At 36.6% G+C, this 23641-nt stretch overlaps 1 protein-coding gene across 22 annotated transcripts in view; it reads right to left on the bottom strand.

The window, feature by feature from the left end:
- Positions 1–23641, bottom strand: part of Fam133a (family with sequence similarity 133 member A) — a 40226-nt gene that overhangs the window by 9561 nt on the left and 7024 nt on the right. For 13 of the 22 annotated variants that reach the window (XM_027432897.2, XM_027432892.2, XM_027432893.2 and 10 more), the window contains one exon: positions 14396–14476. The exons of 8 other annotated variants lie outside the window; for them this stretch is intronic. The gene's annotated coding sequence lies outside the window, so the exon portion shown is untranslated. Of the gene's footprint in view, positions 1–14395; positions 14477–15128; positions 15933–23641 lie in introns of those variants that run through there. One more of the 22 variants, XM_027432899.2, reaches the window with a different exon arrangement.

The following is a 23641-nucleotide window of genomic DNA, read 5'->3' on the forward strand; positions in this document are numbered from 1 at the left end:
TATGGGTTTCACCAGCCTTGTATGGACCCCTTTGCTCATCAGTCCTCCTCCTCTGAAACTGGATATCAGTTCAAGGTTTAGATGTAGATATCTACTTCTACTTCCACCAGCTGCTGGATGAAGGCTATATGATGGCATAAGAATTAGTCATCAATCTCATTATCAGGGGAAGGCATTTAAGGTAGCCTCTCCTATGTTGCTTAGATTGTTAGTTTCATCTTTGTTGCTCTCCAGACATTACCATAGTGCCAGATTTCTCTTTAAAGCTATAATGTCTCTCTCTCTTGTCTTGCTCTCTTCTGTTCTTCCACCAACTCAACCTCCCTGCCCCATCATGTGTTCCTCACCCCTCCTCTTCTCTCCTCATTCTCCTAGTTCTCTCTCCCCTCCCCCCATGTTCCCAATTTGCTCAGGAGATCTCAGTGTCTGTGCTACTGGTGTAATATTCAGGAAGCCATCTCCTGTACCAATTCATTCAATAGTATTTCCTACTTTCTCTTCTAATAAGTTCAGTGTGGCTGGATTTATGTTGAGGTCTTTGATCCATTTTGACTTAATTTTTGTGCATGGAAATAGACATGGATCTATCTGCAGTCTTCTACATTCAGCATCCAATTATTCCAGCACCATTTGTTGAAGATGGTTTCCTTTTTCCATTGTATAGCTATAACATGTGAGTATAACTTTTGACTGGGTCTGTCTGGGCTGATGCACATGGGCATATTTACAGGAAATTTAGAACACAGATTCTTTATAGAGTAGCACAAATGAATGCTGGATCACAAAACACCTGACAACAGTAAGACATTTCTGAATATGCAGCAAAAAATTACTTTGAAACTAATATAATGAATTCATGGTGTTCCTACACATACTTGTCTGTGTTATATTTTGTGATTGTACTAAAATCTTGGTATGTAACATACAATGTGCCTACTTTGTGCTATACATATCAGCATGCAGTGCAATGCCAACAAATGCTACCTAGAAAACCACATATCAGATAAGAGTCTATTGTATACAATGTGTTTATTGGTTACTACTTTATAATCAAAATTTATCTAGCTTATAGAAATATAATGACTTAATTATCTTAAAATTTCTATTAACTTCCTACCATGATTCCTCAACATATATCCAGTCACTACTCAACTGTTTTGCTTTAGAATTCTCTTTTTCTTTTTTCTTTGAATTCTTTAATTACTACTCATATTTACATATCCATGCCCCCATATTCTAGTCCTCCCATCCTCCCATCCTCCCATATTTCCCACCAACACCCCAACCCACCCCTCAGTTCCTCCCCAGGGATAGTGAGACACCCCCCCCACCAGGGACCTTCAAAGTCTGTCATATCATTTGGGGGAGGGCCTAGGCCCTCCTTGCTGTATCTGGGCTGCAATAGTATCCCTCCATAGGGAATGGGCTCCCAAAGTCCATTGTGCTCTAGGGATAAAGACTGGTTCCACTCTTAGAGGTCCCATAGACTGTCTTGCCCTCCTAGCTGGCACCCACATTAAGAGGGCTTGGTTTGGTCCAATTCTGTTTCCCCAGCTTTATGGCAAGGGTCTCCATGTTATCAGTAGGTCAAGTCCACTGTTTCTGCAGTCTCTCCAGCCCCGTGTTGGCTCCTTTGCTCATCCCTCCTCCCTCTCTACAACTGAATCCCAGTAGTATGGTTCAGTGCTTAGCTGTGGGTGTCTATTTCTGCTTCGGACGGACAGCAACAGGATGAAGGCTCTCCTTCCTCTTCCTGCCCCTGGGCTCCCACTTTGGTCAGGGGTTCTTGCCCCTATCCCCTATGAGGGACTATGCAATCTTCTCTTGGGGTCCTCCTTGTTTCCTAGCTCCTCTTAAAGTGTGGATTGTAGACTAGTGATCCTTTGCACTATGTCTAAAAATAAAAAAATAGGTGAATACATACCATGTTTATCTTTTTGTCACTGGGTTACCTCACTCAGAATGGTTTCTTCTATTCCATCCATTTGCCTGCAAATTTCAAGATTCCAATGTTTTTTTCTGCTGAGCAGTACTCCATTGTGTAAATAAATGTACCACATTTTCTCTATCCATTCTTCAGCTGAGGGGCATCTTGGTTGCTTCCAGGTTTTGGCTATTACAAGTAATGCTGCTAGAATTATTAATTTGGGAAGGGAGATAGAGACAGGTTTTCTCTGTGTATAGCCCTTGGTGTCCTGGAATTCACTCTGTAGACCAGGCTGGCTTGAACTCATAGAGGTCTGCCTTTGTCTGCCTCCCAAGTGCTGGGATTAAAAAGCCTATGCAACCAACACCAGGCTTCAATGACTGATTTTAAATGTTGGTCCCAAGACTGATAGCTGGGAAACCAGCATGGGACTGATCCAGATCCCATGAACGTGGGTGTCAGTAAGGAGACCTCGGAAATCTATGGGGGCCCTTGTAGTACATCAGTACTTATCCCTAGCATAGGAATGGACTTTGGGAGCCCATCCCACATAGAGGGATATTCCCTGAGCCTAGACACATGGGGATGGGCCTAGGCCCTATCCCAAAGGATATGACAGACTCTGAAGACCTCCTTTGGAAGGCCTCACCCTCCCTGGAGAGCAGAAAGGGTATGGGATAGGTAGAGTGTTAGTTGGGTGGGTGTAGGGGAGGAGGGGAGGGAGAGGAACTGGAATTGTCATGTAAAACAATCTTGCTTCTAATTCAAATAAAATAATTTCTGAAAAGTTGCTGCTTTAGTTGCTGACTTGGGTCTCACAAAATAATTATGCAGTAAACTTTTATCTTGGGATTAAGACAAAACTTCCAATATTTTTTAAATGACTCAAAATATTTTGTACTATGAAATTCAATTTTTTGCATTGATAAATATATCAAAATATCAACCAACTTTAAAAAATGTCAATGACACTGAAATTTCCTAATAGCAAATAGCTAATATTCTGTGTTTTCCTAGAAAAATCAAAAAGTATACATATCTCATTAATAAATAGATTTTCTTTCAGTTTAATAAATGACAAAATTACATACATTACATACATATCAAAACTATTTAACATAACTTAATTTTGATTCATGGTCAGTAAATGTTTCATTTATATTCCTATTTTATATTGCTATCTCAGGTCATGTAAACTCAGCATAAATGTAAAAAAAAAAAGGATCACACGCACCTTTTTTTAGTGAAGTGTATTTTGCCATTTTCCACTTGTGGATAACAGAGGAAATACAAGATACAATCCAATTCACCAGTCAAATGAGAGATAATTAAGATTTATGGTCAAATTTAATGATACTATGAAATCCTTGGGAATCCTTAACTCTAGTATATATGTACTTATAATAGGATATATTTTCTATTGAATAAAACTGTAGCATAAACATGTGCTATTTTGATTATGTGTATATAATTGCTCTTGGCTCAAATCAGCATATGTGGTGATACATTGTTTATGATTTAATAAATCTTGCCTGTGGATCAGAATGGAAAGCTAGCCATACTAGTTCATCACAGATGTCAGGCAGTGGTGGTACACACCTTTAATTCCAGGACTCAGGAGATGGAGGCAGATGGATCTCTGTGACTCCAAGACCACTCTGGGCTACACAAGAGTGATTCTGTCTAAAACAGCAACAGAGCTCATGTCTCTAATCCCAGAACCAGAAAAGTGTATAAGGAAGAAGCAAAGGGTTTCCCGTGAGATTCAGTTTCCAGCCACAGGGATAACAGGATCTCCATTTCAGCCTTGGTAGAGTTGGTAGAGGTAAGAGCCACTGGCTGGCTGCTTTGCTTTTCTGATCTTCTGCTTGAAATCCAATATCTGTCTCTGGGTTTTTTATTATTTATGATACAAGCATACTAGAAAACCGCTATGTTAAAACCATTTTTCTCCAGAGAATTCCCTGTAGAATAACTCTGCCACTGAATATTTGGTAGTCATGGGAAACAGTATAGAAATTGAAAAAATGTTACTTCTAATTTCTTACCTCCTCCATAATTGTCAAATGACAAGGGATCAATTTCTACAATACTAAAAGTGATACAAGAGAGATTACAGTACTAATGAAAGATTGCAGATGAAATACATAAAATATAAAATAATGGCTGGGGAAGGAGTCCAAGTATACATTTAGACAGTTGTTAGAAATGAATAAATGAGTAAAACACCCTCTGGTGTTTTTGAACAAAGGAATACATTATAAACGTAATACTTGTAAGGTAAGTCACAGTATACTGTTTAAGTGTTTGAATTTTATGTTAATGAAACAAAGTCATTTCAAATAGTTTGTAAGGAATTGGCAAATTATAGTTGCACAAAATTTTAGAGCACAAAGTATTGTTATGACTTATGAGCCTATTGAAGAATAATTATGTAAATCTAATTAACTTGTTCATCACCTCCCACATAAAAGCAACACTTAAGATAGCTTTAAAATCATATAAAAGTTAAAGAATAGTACAAGAAATTTTGTTAGCCCCTATGCCTAGTTTCCCTTATATGATTAAATATACTACAATGTCATGGAATATCTGCTAATGGGTATTCATCATTTAAAGTGTCTTTGTTGTATGCTAGTATCAGTTTTTCCCCAGGAATACATAGCCCTTTCAATTTAGTTATGTTTCCCAGGATACTCTATGTATGCTTTTATTGCCATGTATAATTTTAAGAGTTATGATCACATGATTATTTGGTAGAATTTTATTTCGATTTGGAATTTTATTATTTTTTATAACAGTTAGGCTTGAGTTATATATTATTACAAGTAACACAGAAATTACTATTTCCATCATACCATATTCATGATATATATTATTTATAGAATTATCACTGATGTTATTGTCTTTGATCATCTGACAGGTAGTATGCCAGTTTTCTCTAATATATGATTTCTCTTCCTCCTTTTTTCATACTGTACTATTTTCCTGAGAGAAGTCACCATATTCAATCCATACTGAAATCATGGGAAGATATATTTCACTTGGCTGATGGAGAAGTAACTGTATAAATTATATATCTGTATGAAACACCTCTTTTCATCATCATTTATTTATTTAATAATTGTTCATTTAATCCACACACCTATGAACACCTGATTTTTGACAAAGAAGCTAAAAATACACAATGGAAAAAATGCATCTTCAACAAATGGTGCTGGCATAACTGGATGCTGCCATGTAATAGACTGCAGATAGATCCATATCTATCTCCCTGCACAAAACTTAATTCCAAATGAATAAAAGTCCTCAACATAATTCCAGCCACACTGAACCTCTTAGAAGACAAAAGTGAGATGTACCCTTGAATGCATTGGCACAGGAGACCACTTTCTGAATATAACACAAGTGGCACAGACACTGAGATTGACAGTTAATAAATGGGACCTCCTGAAACTGAGAAGCTTCTGTAAGGCAAAGGACACAGTCAACAAGACAAAATGCCAACCTACAGAATGGAAAATGTTCCCCAACCCTACATCTGACAGAGGGCTGATCTCCAAAATATACAAAGCACTCATGACACTACACATCAAAATACCTAATAATTCAATGAAAAATGGGATACAGATAAAAACAGAGAATTCTCAATGGGGCGATCTCAAAAGGCCAAAAGGCACTTAAGGAATTCCTGAACATCCTTAGCCATCAAGGAATTGCAAATCAAAAAACTCTGAGATACCATCTTCCATGTGTCAGAATGACTAATATCAAAAGCACTAATGAAAGCTATTCTGGAAATGATGTGGAGAAAGGGGAACACTCCTCCTCTGCTGTTGGGAGTACAAAATTGTACAGCTGCTTCAGAAATCAATATGGCAGTTTCTCAGAAAATTTGGAATCAATCTACCTCAAGACCCAGCAATACCATTCTTGGGCATATACCCTAAGGATGATCATTCATACAACAATGACATTTTTCAGCTATGTTCATAGCAGTATTATTTGTAATAGCCAGAACATGGAAGCACCCAGATGCTCCTCAACTGAAGAATGAGTGAAGGGAATGAGGAACATACACTCAATGGAGTACTACTCAGGGGTTAAAAAATAATCAATGGCATCTTGAAATGGGTGGAACTAAAAGAAACCATCCTGAGTGATATAACCCAGACACAGAAAGACAAACAAGGTATTTACTCACTCATAAGTGGATATTAGACATAGAGCAAAGGATAACCAGCCTACAATCCATAACCCCAGAGAAGCTAGGTGTTGCTCAAGTTTTTTCTTGTCCCAGCAGGTCCCACTGCCACTCTTCAGCCCCAAATAAACACATGGATGATATATTAATTATTAAATTGTTGGCCTGTGGCTAGAGCTCCTTATTGGCTATCTCTGTCTTAATTATTAACCATTTCTATTAATCTAAGTATTTCCACGTGGTCTTATCTTACCAGAAAATGTTCCGGACCTGTTACCCCTTCCTCCACTACACAGCGTCCCTTTGCTCTCTCTCTCTGCCTACCTTTCCAAGAAATCTCCTTGTCTCCTAGACCCACCTATTTTCCTGCCTCTATAGGTCAAACAGTGTTTTATTCATCAACCAATAAGAGAAACATATATACAAAAGGACATCCCCCATCAGCTGGGAAACAAGGAGAACCTAAGAGAGACATAAATGGACGACTGCCCCCCCACCCAGTGAGACTGGAAAAGAGACAAGATCTCCTGAATAATTTGGGAGTTTGGGGGGAGGGTAGGGTTAAGAAGGAGTGTTGGGGGGAGAAGGGAAGGGGGAGGAGAACATGAGAAAAAGGTCGAGGTGTGGAAAGGAGAGAAGGAGAGCAAGGTAAGAGACACCATGATAGAAGGAGCCATTATGGGGTTAACGAGAAACCTGGCATGAGGGAAATTCCAGGAATCTACAAGTATGACCCCATCAAAGTATCTAAGCAATATTGGAGAGGCTACCTTAACTGCCCTTCCCCTATAAGCAGGCTGATGAATACCTTAATTTCCATCATAGAGCCTACATCCAGTAACTGATGGAAGCAAATGCAGAAACCCACAGCTAAGCACTGGGCCATCCTCCTGGAGTCCAGTTGTAGAGAGGGAGGAGTGATAATATGAGCAAAGGGGTCAAGACCATGTTGGGGACCACACAAACAGACTGACAGCTGGGGAACCTGCATAAGACCGAAGTAGGCCACCTGAATGTAGCTGACAGTTGGTGGGCTTGAGCAGTTTATGGGAGCCACTGGCAGTGGAACCAGTATTTATCCCTAGTGCATGAACTGGAGTTTTGGAGCCCATTCCCTGTGGAGTGATTCCTTGCTCAGCCTAGATACATGGGGAAGTGCCTTGGTCCAAATAATGAGATAGACTTTGAATATTCCCCTTGGGACACCTTACCCTCACTTAGGGGTGGGTGGGTGGGGTGTGGAGAGGGTGGGGGAAGTGGGAGGATGGAAGGGAGAGGGGACTGGGATTGATATGTAAAATAAGATTGTTTTAAACATAAAAAATAATATCGTTGGCTATTAGCAGTTATTTAATTTCCCTGCATTTTATCTTATGAGAAGGTATTAAATTATTTTGTTGATTAAATAATTTCAGCATTAGCCATTGTAAATATTTGTCTCCTTCTTATATACACACACCATTGTGTGTTCTTCAGTAATCTTATACTTTCTGACTCTTAGCAGGCAATGCAGGGTATTTTATATATACTCTGCTTTATTCCCTGAATCAGTCACCTGTACATAGAGTTCTGGTTGTTTCACTTACAATAGCATTACAAAAATCAAGAAAAAAAAAAAACAATGACCAGGGTGCTGAGCATGTACTCACTGCTCTTTGTGTATTGTGATGATCAGCTTTATCAACTGGAAACAATCTAGAAACACCTGGGTGTCAATGAGGGCTTTTCTACATTTGGTTGACTTTTAAGCTTGTTTGTGCAGTGATGCCTTAATTAATTGATATGTAAAGACTGAAGTAACTCTACATACCAAAGATTTAGAGCGGAGACATTGAGCTCAGTAAAAACAGGGACACGAGCATGTATCCATTGGTTTCTCTAAGCTCTTGACTATAGATGTGATGTGAACTAGCTGTTTGAAGTTCCTGTTTTGACTTTCTCACAATGATAAAACTATAGCCTGGAGGTATAAACTGAAATAATCCTTTTCTCCCATAAGCTTTTCTTTCAGAGTATTTTTTAGCACAGAAATAGAAATCAAATTAGTACAGCTACTATTTCTCTTTTGCTGTCTAACTCACATACTGAACTAAGAAATATGCAAATTTTTTAATAACATATTTTATGTGCTACAGATATAAATTATTGAGAGATGCTGAAATACTGCTTTATTGTCTATAATGCAATACCTAAGTGGCAATATTGATTCATCTTAACTAGACTCAATATTTTAGTTATTACTAAATTAGTAGTGAGAGACTTCTGTGTGCATTTCTAAAATTGCTTGAAAAAGACAGGAGTGTAGACAGAAGCAAAGAGAAAATTACATCAGAAAAAAATAACTAATGCTTCTCTCCACTTTGTTTTATACAAAAAACCACTGACAAAAATAATAATAGCCTATATAGTATCAAAATGAATGTTCAAAGCTGAATATAGCTAAATTCCTAATTCAATTAAACATTTTCCCCAAATTACATGTATTCTGTTAAAGAATTTGACAAATTTTGAATATGCACATTTCCAGTCATTGACAAAATATATTTTTTAGAATATTGTCTCTATATGAAGTGAGATGTGGTGGCTATACATTATTGATTTAATATATTCTGAAAATCCTAGTTATTATTTTAATAGATAATCTAACATAAACCAAAACTAACTGAACACTAGTTACTTTCCATCTTTCCATCTTTGTGTCAAAACTACTAATACAAATGTGTATCTCAAACAAATAAGGTTTTCACATATCCTCTGCCCACTATGCCAGTTTCTAATTAACAAGTACTTCATAGCATAAATGTAGAAACCTCTCTCCATTTTATTGTCTGAAATGGAATTAATATAGGAATAATTATTTTACAATGTCACTATGTTCAGATAAAATACTCTTTGGGGTTAGTTTGGCAATTGAAAATGCTTATATAAATGTAGAGATGATATACCTAAGACATTTATCATCAATCATATATAATTGTAGCAACTCTCAACACTCATGGTGAACAGGCAGTGTTCTGAGTCTTTTGTATGTATTGTCTCATTTCACTTTCAATAATTCTATGGATTAGTTACTACTCTTTTCCTTAATTGAACAGTGAAAAAAGTCTCAGAAAGCAAAGTAATGTGCCCAGATTCCCATAGCTAATAAGGGATAAAGCAAGTTTAGGCCTTTAGCAGTGTTATTTAAAGTCTATGCAGTGTAGGAATGTTACAAATAGAAGAGTGTCTGTGTTATTTGTAGCTGTATATTGCACCTGGTGTTCAGTTAAAAAGTCAAATATTTCCTTGAGATGGTAGGAGACAGTTTAATGAAAGTAAAATATAAATTATCTGATGAAATCCATTTCTATATACTAAGACATCTTAAAGCAAATGTTTTTCAAATAAATAAAAAATTTCAGATATTCCTAGCAAAAAAAAAATCTCAGTGGTATGGAAGGACAAAGATGATACTTAATGCTAAATTATTCAATGAATTGTTCTACATTGTCAGGTGGGTACTTACAATTTACTCTTACATCACTCTGGATATTTTGGAGTGGGAAGAAGATAGATAAAATACCATTTATTACTTTTAAAGTTGGGGTGGGGCTGAGGGACTTGGGATTGTTATGGAACCACTGGCAGTGGAACCAGTAATTATCCATAGTGCATGAAGTGGCTTCTTGGAGCCCATCCCCTATGGAGGGATTCCTTGCTCAGCCTAGATATATGGGGGAGTGTCTTTGTCCCACCCAAAATGATGTGACAGATTTTTGATGATACCCCATGGAAGGCTTCACACTCCATGTGGAAAAGATAGAGGGTAGGGTGGGGAGATGCTGGGGAGTGTGAGGACGTGAGGTAAAGGGAGCAGGGACTGTTATGTAAAATAAGATGTTTTTAAAAGTGAAACAAAAAGAATTTAACTTGTTTTCCTTTATGGAATAAATTTTAAATTCTAATCTGAAACAATAAATATGAGCACACAGATAAGATATTTACTACTGTAAATATTCTAATACCTCTATGAAACTCTCACACTTTATTTGGTGAATGACTTCCAAAAAGTGTCAATACAAAATTCCTCCTCATCTAACATGGCTGAAAGACACATAAGAAAGGGTTCAACTTCCTTAGCCATCAGGGAAATGCAAATCAAAACAACTCTGAGAGACCACCTTACTCACCTCAGAATGGCTAAAATAAAAAACACCAATGACAGTTTATGCTGGAGAGGATGTGGAGAAAGGAGAACACTCCTCCACTGCTGGTGGGAGTGCCAACTTGTATAGCCACTTTAGAAATCAGTATGGCTTTTTCTTAGGAAAATGGGAATCAGTCTACCTCAAGATGCAGCAATTCCACTTTTGGGCATATACCCAAAAGAAGCACACTCATACAACGAGGACTTCTGTACAACAATGTTCATTGCAGCATAATTTATAATAGCCAGAACCTGGAAGCAACCCAGATGCTCCTCAACTGAAGAATGGAAAGAGAAAATGTGGAACATTTACACAATGGAGTACTACTCAGCAGAAAACAAAACAATGGAATCTTGAAATTCGAAGACAAATGGATAGAACTAGAAGAAACCATTCTGAGTGAGGTAACCCAGCCACAAAAAGACAAACATGGTATGTACTCACTCATATGTGTATTTTAGACATAGAGCAAAGGATTACCAGCCTACAATCCACACCTACAGAGAAGATAGGAAACAAGGAGGAATCTAAGAGAGACATACAAAGTCCCCCAGAGAATGCAAAAGGGACAGGATCTCCTCAGCAAATCGGGAGCATGGGGAGAGGAGAGTGGGAGCTAGGAGAATGAGAAGGGAAGAAGAGGAGGGGTGAGGTGAACATGAGGGAGCAGGAAGGCTGAGTTGGGGGAAGAATAGAGGAGAGCAAGATAAGAGGTACCATAATAGAGGGAGCCATTATAGGTTTAAAGAGAAATCAGGCACTAGGGAACTGTCTGGAGATCTACAAAGATGACACCAACTAACAATCTAAGCAACAGAGGAGAGGCTGCCTTAAGTGCCCTCCCCTGATAACGAGATTGACGACTAACTTATATGTCATCCTATAGCCTTCATCCAGCAGCTGGTGGAAGTAGAAGCAGACATTCATGGCTAAACACTGTACTGAACTCGACTACAGTTGCTGAGGAGGACTGATGAGCAGAGGGGTCCATACCAGGCTGGTGAAACCCACAGAAACTGCTTACCTGAACAAGGGAGAGCACTTGGTCCCCAGAAACTAGCATGGGACTGATCCAGACCCCATGAATGTGGGTGTCAGTGAGGAGACCTCAGAAATCTATGAGTCCCCTTGTAGTGGATCAGTACTTATCCCTAGCATAGGAATGGACTTTGGGAGCACATCCCACATAGAGGGTTACTCCCTGAGCCTAGACACTTGGGAATGGGCCTAGGCCCTATCCCAAAGGATATGACAGATTCTGAAGACCCCCTATGGAAGGCCTCCCCTCCCTGAGGAGCAGAAAGGGTATGGGATTGATAGGGTGTAAGTTCGGGGGAGTGCAGGGGAGGAGGGGAGGGAAAGGGAACTGGGATTGACATGTAAAACAATCTTGTTTCTAATTCAAATAAAAATATTTAAAAAACTAAAATAAAAAGATATCCATGGTATAACTCAAAATAAAAAAAAAGACTGAAATCCAGTTGCAGAGAAGGATGACTGATGATCCAAGGGTCCATGCCAGGCTGGTGAAACCCACAGAAACAGCTAACCTGAACAAGGGAGAGCTCTTGGTCCCTAGACTGATACCTGGGAAACCAGAATGGGACTGATCCAGACCCCCTGAATGTGGGTGTCAGTTAGGAGACCTTGGAAATCTATGGGACCTCTTGTAGTGGATCAGTAATTTTCCCTAGCATAGGAACGGACTTTGGGAGCCCCTCCCAAATGGAGGGATACTCCCTGAGCCTAGACACAAGGGCATTGGCCTAGGCCCTATCCCAAAGTATAAGACAGACTTTTAAGACCCCTTATGGAAGGCCTCACCCTCCCTTGGTAGCAGAAACGGTATTTGGTATGTAGGTTGTTAGTTGGGGTGGGGGAGCAGGGGAGGACGGGAGGGAAAGGGACCTGGGATTGACATGTAAAATAATTTTCTTTCTAATAAAAAAGAAACAAAATTCCTCCTTATCAGATTAAATTCAATAATTCAACAAATAGACAACACATATAGCAAAGGGTAGCAGCACAAACCTGTAATTCTAGCATGCAGGAGAGAAGGCTTAAAATTTCAAGGCAAAAATAGTATTTTTCCCTGGTGCAAGAAGGGACTTTGAGAGCCCATCCCATATGAAGGGTTACACTCTGGCCCTGGACACATGGGGAAGGGCCCAGGACCAGCATAGGAAGACTTGGTGGACTTTGCAGAGCCCCTGTTGAGGGCCCTACCCTGCCTGGGGAGTGGTGGGTGGATGGGGTGGGGGAGGAAGTTTGGGGGTGAGGGGAGGGAGAGGGAGAAGGGACTTGAAATAAGCTTGTTCCCTAACTAGAACTAATAAAAAAAAAATTCAAGGCAAGTTTCATCTTCATAGGGAGTTCCAGCTTACTCTGCACTATATAGCAACAGATTTTCTCAAAAGCCAAAGGTGAAATATAGAGAAACACTTTAAAGTTTTCTAAACAGCTAGTGTGGAGGACAATTTGCTTTTCATCAGTTTGAATCACTACCTTAAAAATGAATCATGATTGTGAATCATGATTATGTGACTTAAATACAACCATAATCTTTGAAAATGGAAAAACAAGTTGTCCCAAAGTTGATTGTGTATTGCAAAGCAGGCAATCAGAACTTGGGGGCTTAACTTTTCAAGGAAGGAACAAAAATTAGAAAAATTGGGTGATGCTTAAAATATGTCAAAAGAAATGGAAATGTCAGAAAATAATCAGGATGTATCATGGGAAGTAGAAAGAGAAACAACTTAAATGATGTAGTGAGGAAATATGACAAATACAGAATGTAGGGATATTCTGTGAAACCAATATTTACACAGAAAAAAGAGGGCTGCTTCAGAAAGGAAGTATTTAAATAGATATATTTAAATATCATGCTTTGTTTTTATTTGGTGTGATAAAAATGTACATATGAATAAAAATATTAAAACTTTATGACTTTACATAGTGCATATATAAGTGTAATAGCATTTAAAATAGTAAAAGCTCTGAGAGATACTATATATTAAGAGAGGGAAAAACCACTAGAGGATGTTAACTGATAGCCATAGTAATTTTTGTTTTATTATCTCTACAAATCTGTTTAGTGAGATTTGATTAGTTTAAAAAATATCTCAGGTGCTTGCTAATACTGGAAACAAAATAGTCCATCACAAAATAATTGATTAGGAAATTACAAATCTTCTTGGTAAGAAATTCATTGCTGCAGCATCATGAATAATGGCCACACATTTCACCTTTCAGTATTGCTTCCTAACTGTTCTACTTTTTACTTTTTAGTTTTAGTTTACTTTTCATGAGCTCAACAAGTACAAACAAAGACCTTCACGGCTCTCAGCAAACAATCCACAAACCTCAACTGAGTTTATAATGCCTATTTTGAACAACCTCGCCATTGTGTTTCTCTTCTACATTTCCTTTTAACACACTCATCCATCCCTTTCTCTGTATTTCCATATCAATAGCATTCCATCACTGCTTCAGATATACCATATTCTTTCCATCCTTGGCCTTTGCACATAGTATTTCCTTCTGTAAGGACAACATAATTGTGTTTATTTAGAGAAGCCTTTTTATAACCTTTTAAAAAGTCAGCTCTCATACTTTGATAGCGTTTTATACATTTTATTTTAATACATATAACATTTAAAAATTGGATATTAGTGTATACATTTTTATTTTCCTCAGCCTGATTATGTTTTGTTGTTATACTTATTTATTTAATTTATTTATTATTCAGTCATTTTTTTACATCCTGACTGCAGTTTCCCTTCACTCCTCTCCTCCCAGTTTCACCCCAATTTCCCCCTGTTCCCACCCTCTAATCCATTCCTCCTTTGTTTCTGTCTAGGAAAGGGCAAGTCTGCCATAAGTATCAACAAAACATGGTATATCAAGTTGTAGTAAGACTAAGCACCTCCCTAGTATTAAGGCTGGACAAGGCAACCCAGTATGAGGAGCAGCTTCAGTTGTCCATTTTAGCAATGACTTGATCGGCATTATTCTTCTCTTTAGCTTCTTTATCAGCAATACATGAAAGCACATCATTCCCTTTTTTCAATTACTTACCTAATTTGGAATCTGGGATAGCACACACTTCTTTTGTCTATCACCTCTCCAGATTTTTCCTTCCAAAATCCTTTTCAGGTTCTTTTCAATTTAACATATATGAAAGAAATGAGATTTATTTACGTCATTATGGTTGCTTGGCAACAAGATTTAGGCTATAGAATGAAAACTTAAAGTAGCAACAATTACAACTAAAATTGATGAAGAATGCTGACTAGGAAAAAATGTTCTTTAATTCACATAAACCCTCCAAAACTGTGGATGAGTGTTTTCTCAGTATTAGTCATTTATTCAGTTGTGTATGTCCTACTATAAACAAAGAGAAATTACTTCCAGTCCTCATGTTTTCCGCCCATACTTGTTTACCTAATATATTCCCCTTGACTCATTAAAACTCCTCTATCATCAATCTCATACATGTCATATTAAAATTCTTTAGTGCTTTAAAATTAAGAAAGTAATAAGATATTATAGGTATTTTTAAAGTTTTTATTAGTAAAAATTATATATACATAATAATGGATTTAATTATTACATTTTCATAAAGTCATTTTATGTATTTTGATTATACATTGCACACACTTGCCCCCCTTCTAATCCCTCTTACCCCTTTCTACTTCCCAACTAGTTTTCTTCTACTTTTATGCCTCTGTGGTTTTGTTAACCAGTAAGATTAGTTACAATTTCTTACAAGAGTGTGGTTGAAGAGTTATTTATAGAATGGGTAACTTACCAGGATATACTCCACTAGAGAAAATGTTTCTTTTTCTCATAGCAACTGTTAAACTTCCTAGAAATCCTCTTGGGCCCCTCCTCCCAGTTTTGGAATACCATGGCAATGTGTACAGTTACCATAGTGGAAGGAATGCTAGGAATGAGGGACTTAAGAATCACTGGGTGCTACAAAATATGTGAGCTGAAGGATTGAGGAGGAGGTTCTTTCCAGAAGTAGGGTTTATGGGCTGTGTGGGGGGGCATTCTGGAAGACATGTGTCCAGGATGGTAAATGTTTCTTGGGGTGGGAAACATAAAAATATGAGGGGCACCCAGAGGATAGAGGAATTGTAAATTTTGAGAGTTGACTTATATCCACAGAATGATGTTTAGAGGATTCTTGAAGGGGGGTGATCAGGGATTTCTAGCAGTGTGTCTAAAAGGGATACAATGCTTCAGAAGTGAAGGTAGTAGTATTACATGAGTAGGAGAAGGCATTTTCTAAAAGGTAGGTAGGTGGGGGAGATTGTGTAGCAGGAGTTGTACGCTGTTAAGAATGTGAGGAAGGGAGCATGGGTTTTCAGGAAGTAGATTATTGCAGAGGTGTTTCTGTGTCAGGGAGTGACAGGAGAAGCAACATTCATAGATTACATGGCCATGTGTTTTGTGAAGTGAAATTGGAGAGGTTAGGGTTGCAGAGGTGTTGGATTTTTCTTAGAGAGGTGTTCAGAAGTTACTAATCTAGTTTCCGGAGATGGCAGTCTTTGATTGTTGAACAGGTAGTAGTTTTACCTTGGCACTGGTACTTATTAGTCACTTCTGCTAATGAGTAGAAAAGGTTTACACACACACACACAAATACACACACACACACACACACACACACACACACACACACACACAGAGAGAGAGAGAGAGAGAGAGAGAGAGAGAGAGAGAGAGAGAGAGAGAGAATCTTGGGATTATATATAGTGTGAGACTATTATCATATGGTAATTTTTTACTAAAATTATAAAGAAAAGAGAAAATAATAGTCTCTCATGTGAAATAGTTTTTTATTGCTTACAAAAGCTGAATGTAGCAATATACATGAACATTTATGGAGACATAATGTTTACTTCCTTCCATGGAGACATTGATCTGTGATCTTATCAGTGTGCCAGTAGTAACCAGTATTATGAGGGCTAGTTCATGCTAGCTACCATGACAAACTATGGTAGTATAAGAAAGAGTACACTTTTCAGCATATAAAATAAACAGTGGGACACTGATGTAATCCCATGTGGAAGGACAAAGCAGGTGTATTATGTTCAAGGCTACCGTGAGATACATAATGTATTTCAAGTCACTCTGGGTGTATGTGTAGATATATTTATGTCAGCATGTGTATACAGGAAGAAAGAGAGAGGGGGAGAGGGGAGGAGAGAAGAAGAGAGGAGGAGAAATGAGAGGAGGGGCAGGGGAGGGGAGAGATGGGGAGAGAAAGGGAGGAGAGGAGATTCCAGACAGCACCAAAGACCCATTAATTCACATGAATAATTCAGCATAACCTCCAGTGATTCAGTAAACTTTTTGTTTTTCATTTCTCTAGTTTTTGTTTGTTTGGTTAGTTGGTTGGCTGGTTATTTTGAACCAGCATCTTTCTACTTAGTCAGGCCAGCTGTGAACTTGTGAACCTCCTATTTCAGCCACCCCAGTGTTGGGATTATAGCCAATGACTAAGCACTGAAATTGTGCTTGTCATACAGAGTGGACATCTATTTTATAAAAGAATGTTGGACATTTATCTATCTCATAGTATACATTTTCTTCTGACAATAGTCCAGTGAGATCATGACCAGAGGCTTAACTTACTGTAGCAAAATAGGAATTCATTAAGTTAAAATAAATGAAGTTCCAGTTTATTTCAGGCTTACCATCATGATTGTTTTATTATTACAAACTGATGATGTTCTCTACATGATTTTTTTTTCATGTTAACATATTATTTACTACCTTCCATGGAGACACTATCTACCATCTTATCAGTATACTAGCAGTAACCAGAGTATATAGGCTAATTCACACTAGCTATCCTAATAAAATATGATAGTATAAGTTTGAGTTTCTGTTCTTCAGTACATAATTGGAACTAGCACAAATAATGTAGCAATCAATTTGATTAGTGTTTTCATTTTGTAACATATAATATACATGCAAAACCTTAATCATATTAATGTTGTTTATAGCTAAGATATCCTGACAGGTAGTATTTCCCAAATTTGATTGATAAGGAGATATCATAAGGTTAATTGAGTAAATTTCTAAAACCACACATATAGCAAGTGGAACCTTTTCTGAGAAATTATTTTACTCTGGAATCTTAAGTTCCAAAATTTACTTACTATGGGCTTTGTGGCATGGACAAGATATAAAATCTAAATCTTCAGCCTGTTCTTTTTTCTTTAATTTGTTATTTTTCACTGAAAAGTCAGTGTACATTTTCTAGCAGGAAATATACAACATAATGATGATAATATTTTGGAAAGGTTTTCACAGCATTGCATAGCTTGTGAGTGAAGCAAAGGAACTGTAGATAAATGGACAAATGAAGAGGAGGTGAATAATATGGGTGGAATGTGACATATCTGAATAATGAAATGGAGGTTGGAACCCATGTGCATATAGAATGGAACAGCTACTTCGTCATTTGTCATCAGAGCTATCTCTTCAAAATGTGCATCCCATTAATGGCTCTTCACTGTGACTCTTTTTTTTTTTTCTGAGGCAGGGCTTCTCTGTGTAGCTCTGGAGCCTGTCCTGGAACTAGCTCTTGTCTACCAGGCTGATCTGGAACTCAACAGAGATATGCCTGCCTCTGCCTCTCCTGTGCTGGGATTAAAAGCTAAAAGTGTGCTACCACTGCTGGGCACTATTCATGGTGTTTTATTATGTCTTTGATCCAATGATTTCAAATTTCCGTCCAGTAAGCACTAGTCATATAGAATGTTTTTTAAAAAATCTTAGTAAGCATATTATAAACTTATAAGCAAGCACACATGATTTGCAGATCAGTAGGAGCATATCACCTGCAGAAAATTTCTTCAAATAATCCCCAAAACCACAAGGAAAGAAAAGATTTCAGAAAATTTAGACATATTTGTAGGCATTGGCTGACATATTTCTTAACAGAGTAAAATTAAACTATTTAGAAAAATGGTTGTCCCGTTAACAGTCATTATTTTCCAGGGAACAAAGGATCTAGAAGCAAAAGTAATTTTACATAAGAAAAATAGCTGCCCAACGTCCATTAAAATAGCTTAGAGTGTAAGGACACCTATTGTGAAGCCCGACAACCTGAATTTGATCTTCAGAACCCACCTGGTAGAAGGCAGAACTGACTCCTGCAAGTTGTCATCTGACCTTCACACCTACATCATGGAAAAGCATGCTCATGCACACATACATGGACACACACACACACACACACACACACACACACACTGACAAACTGCCAAAGTTACTAGAAAGTTGATATAATTTTGATCTAAATGAAAGAATACAATTGAAGAGATGAACCCTGCCTCTGGTAACTTTGTAACCATTCGATGAAATAGTGTATGTGGAAATGAACACTTACTTACAAAGTTTTCAGCTAACAACAAAAATAAAGCATGGACTCATTGACAAAAGGTAGCTGCTGAGTGAATCTATTTTTACAAAAGTAGCCATTGGACAACAGTTCTGATTCTTTGTTATAAACTGGGATGATTTCTATATAAACCATGATGTTATTAAAGGACAAAATATTTTATTTGAATCAAGTATGTTTTTAGCAAAGAAATTGTGAGATTAAAGGTTAATACATGAAGAAATGTCTTGGTCTTTTCCCATGGGAGTTGAAAATGTATTAGAATAAATACAGTTGAACAGATATGGAAGATAACCTATTCAGTTCTGTTATATTTACAACACACACACACACACACACACACACACACACACACACACACACACACACACACACAATGTAATGCAGTCCAAGAGTAAAATATATGAAAGAAAGGAAGAATGACCAAGTATCACTACAAAAATAGTAGCTTAGTAAGGACTGATTGAGGGTTCTCACTATTTTAAGAGTTTTGTATTTTGTATCATTCAAATCCCCCCAATGACTACAGAGAAATGGACACTAGTAAAATTGCGCTATCACATAAGTGGAAACTAGGGCATGAGGTACTGAAAATTTTGGACACATTGGCTGGCTCATAGTAGGGTAAAATTTCTTACCAAGTAACCCTAATAGTCCATGTTAAAACAGAATAAAGTCGGATGTGATAGCTATTAATCCCAGGGTAATCTTAGGGCTCCAACAGTGTGATGGAAGGCAGAGAGAGGAAAATCAGCAAAAACAGCCATATAAAAACTCTGCCTCATGGTGTAAGCAAAGAACCAATTCCCCAAAGTTCCCTGATTGCCAAATACAATGTGAAACACATGTGTATGAGGTATGAGTGCACACTGTATATATATATATATCACTTCCTGCAGATAATACATAAATCAGATAATAAATACATAAATCATTAAAAACAGGAATTGAGAAGTTTACCTATGTTTCCCACCAAATAAAAGGGTGGTTTATAACTAGATCTTACTCAGGACAGTGAAGTATTATTGGAAGTATAAAATTAGATGGGGCTGGAGACATGGCTTAGCAGATAAGAGCACTTCCTTCTCTTTCAGAGGATTGAGTTCAATTCCAAATGCTCACATGTTGTAACTCTAGTTGCAATGTCCTCTTCCAGACTCTGCAGGCACTACACACATGGTGCACATACATACATGCAAGACATATATATATATATATATATATATATATATATATATATTATATGTTTTAGAAAAACACATAAAATTGGAGAAGATATGAAATGTATTTTAGGATGATTTTTCAAAGACCTGCATACAGCATATTTAAAAATCTAGGGACCAACTTGGAAGTTTCAGTAACCATAGTAGTCAACAGTCGTGTAATTTTCTACATAGATCATATTTACTCAAACTTAAAAGGAGAACTAGGGACACTCTCATGATGTCAGATAAATAAATAGTATTAATTGGAGTTTCTGGCTATTTGCAATCAAAGAGCACTTCTGAACAGATATTGGTTATAAGAGCATGTTTATTATAATGAGTAAAATGGTTTATAACTGTCTTAAGATATTCATTTAAGAAGCAATAGATTCAGAGAGCTTTATGACTCTGTTTCACCTTTCTCAATACTAAATACATTTTGATGAGACCTGAAACAGTTACTAATTTATGAGACAATGCTCTTATTTGATGCCCTTGCCCTTCTTCCTTCATTACTGAGTTAAAGAACAGTAAAGTATAAAGTATCTTTACATTTAATGCACTAAGGCTAGATTGCTGAAACATTGCTATTCTCTACAGGCAAGAATATAAGAGAAAAGCCTGCTAGAGGATAGACTATGTGATCCAGGGATACCAGTTGTCATCTAATAAAAAATAAAACTTCCAGTTACAAGGAAAAATGTACTTATTCCCTAATTTGAAAGAGGTGGCACACTTGTAAAATATACCATATACAGATCAATTAAATTCATTATCTTTAATTCTGGATCATGCATAATTACCCGAGACAAGAATCTCTAAGTATCCCTGCAAAAGGCATAATAGACACTACATATTGGTACATAATTTACATAAACTATCAACATTTATTTTTAATTTATTTGGTGTGTATGGGTGTTTTGCCTGCATGTATGTCTATGCACCACGTGCATGCCTGGTGCCCACGGAAGCCACAAGAAAACATGAGATACCCAGGAACTGGAGTTACAAACGTTTTGAAGCACCATGTATGTTCTAGCAATAGAACCCATGTTCTCTGAAAAAGCAACAAGTGCTTTTAACCACTGAGCCATTTCTCCAGACGTCATCATTTTATTTCTTATAGAGTTACCACGTGATACAAATTCTATATTTATCTTTCTTTTATAGATAAGAAAACAGCTTTAGAGAAATATGGCTTATCCAGGGCCATAAAAGCAATAATGTGGTAAGAAGTAAATCCAGGCACTTAGTCTCCAGAGCTGTGCTAATGTGAAACTCAGGGATATGGATGATCATAATGCATCTTTCGAAATGAAAATCTTACACAGGAAGAAGAAATTTGATTTCGTATAACAACTAATTTGTTAACTAATATTAGCAAATTGTAGAAAATAATTCAAGCATTCAAAATAAATTTATATTTAACTGTGTAAATCTCAAAAGAAGTTTCACAAATTTTATAGGTAGCTTCATTTAGAGTAATGAGTCCTTCTGTTCCTAGGGATAATTATGGGAAAAAGTTTTGGGGATATTTTCATTTTAATTTTGAATAAAATTCTTTGGGATCAATTTTGGATATATTAGATTTAATGAAGCATCTTTTTTCTCTAGGTAACTTTGTTTTCTGTGTTCCTTGTTGGGTCACTATAAAACTTTTGTGTAAATTAGAGAAATTTGGGGACTGGTGCTCCAAAAGCTGATGATTCTATAGGAATAAAAAGCTAAGAATGCAATAAAAGAGTAACCATGACTGCATCTTCATGATTTAATTCTAGTTCCACCAATCCATTTTTGTTCATTAGATGTAATACTTTAACACAACATATAATGCCAGACCATCTGTTTTTATCTCTGGGTTCTTTTAATAATAAAATATATGACTTTGAGAAGTTAGAATACCAAGGAACCGTTATTGTGTTAACTAAAATGTTCCAGTTAAAATAACGCATTTTAATAAAATGTTATAGGAAAAATGATGAAGTTGGATATTATTGTGCAGTCACAGCTATGACTACTTTCTACATAATGTGGAGAATAAGTATCCACTATTAGTGCACCTGAAAGCTGCATTTATTCTGTGATCTACATTCAAACCAAAATCCTAATAACACCTATTGGATACACAATAATAACCATAATATAGTAACCCCCAAATTTTGTAGTTATGAGTACACAGAAACATTAGAATATCCACCAAAATTTTACTCAGTAAACATAATATTGAACTATGTATCTATCATATACCTTTCACTTCCAAGGAGAACAACTGATAATTACAAGGTTCATATAATCAAGAGAAAAATAAACGAAAACAAATGTACTTTCTGACTCTTTAAACTTTTTCTCATACAACACACTACATAGAACCCTAAACTGCTACGTGTGGTGGTATATGCCTTTAATACTAGCACTTGGGAGGGAGGCAAAATGAGGCCAATCTCTCTGAGTTTGTGGCCAGCTTGGTCTACATAGAGAGTTCCAGGACAGTCAGGGCTACATAGACACCTTGTCTTTAAAAAAAAAAGATACATAGATAGAAGCAAAACACACACCAAAACCAAAATATGATACACTTTAGCCATATAGACAAAGTTAAAGGGGGGATTATAAACATCAGGAACAGAAGTTACTGTTTCACAAATTTGGTCTTATTCTATTTTAAGATACAGGTAATTGCAACAAATTTCATGCTACATCTATATAATGGAATACAAATATACAGAGTCATGAGGTACAGTAAATTCATCTACATAAGACAGACTGTATAGCTTAGGAATATGGAATTCATCACGATGAATAGGGACAGCTTATAATGCACAGAATTAAATTAATAGTTATTTTTATTTTTAAATAATTTTATTATATTTTATTGTAAATGTGATTTTGAGGGTGTTGAAAGAGGACATTCTACAGGTAAATATTAGACAGGCTAACTGTTTAATGACCTTCCTTATAATTATCTGGATCAAATAATGTTATAAATATCAGGCAATTGCCACTATACATTGTATTTCTACCCTCAGGAAAATTACAGTTTGAAAGGCTTTTTTTTTATATGTAGAATTCTGTGTTACCTCTAAAACGTGAGTTAGAGTATATAAGGGAGAAATTGCTAGGAGTGTTTAAAATCAAATAAAAAATACAAATAAGCTTATAATTTAAAATATAGGCTTAATTGGAATTATAGTGAAAATCCTTTACGTAGGTATTATAAGAAAAAATATTTGAACACCCCTGTATAAATACCCCTCTGTGATATTTTACATTCTTGCAATTTTAATTTGAAAACTATTAGCAAAAATAAAAATAAACAAAATTGACAAATGGGATTACAATAACCTGAAACGTTTCTGCTCAGCAAAAGCATCAACAAAGTGAAGAGTCAAGCTGTAGAATGGGAAAATACATTTGCAAACCATTGATCTCCTAAGTTGTTAATACTCCAAATACATGAAGCATTTGATGAATCAAACCAAAAACTAGGCTGAAAAGTGGATAAAAGAACTATATATATACATTTTCAGAGTAATACATAAAAGACAACTGATACATGAAAAACAATGCTGTATATTATTGCTGTAATCATCAAGAAATAAAAATTAAAAACATAATGATATATCATTTCACTCCTATTGAAATTATTATCATGAAAAAGAAAGACTACTAATCTTTGTTAAGGATGTGGAGCAAAGG

Source organism: Cricetulus griseus, chromosome X, assembly GCF_003668045.3.
Source record: "Cricetulus griseus strain 17A/GY chromosome X, alternate assembly CriGri-PICRH-1.0, whole genome shotgun sequence".
In the NCBI taxonomy this organism is placed as follows: domain Eukaryota; kingdom Metazoa; phylum Chordata; class Mammalia; order Rodentia; family Cricetidae; genus Cricetulus; species Cricetulus griseus.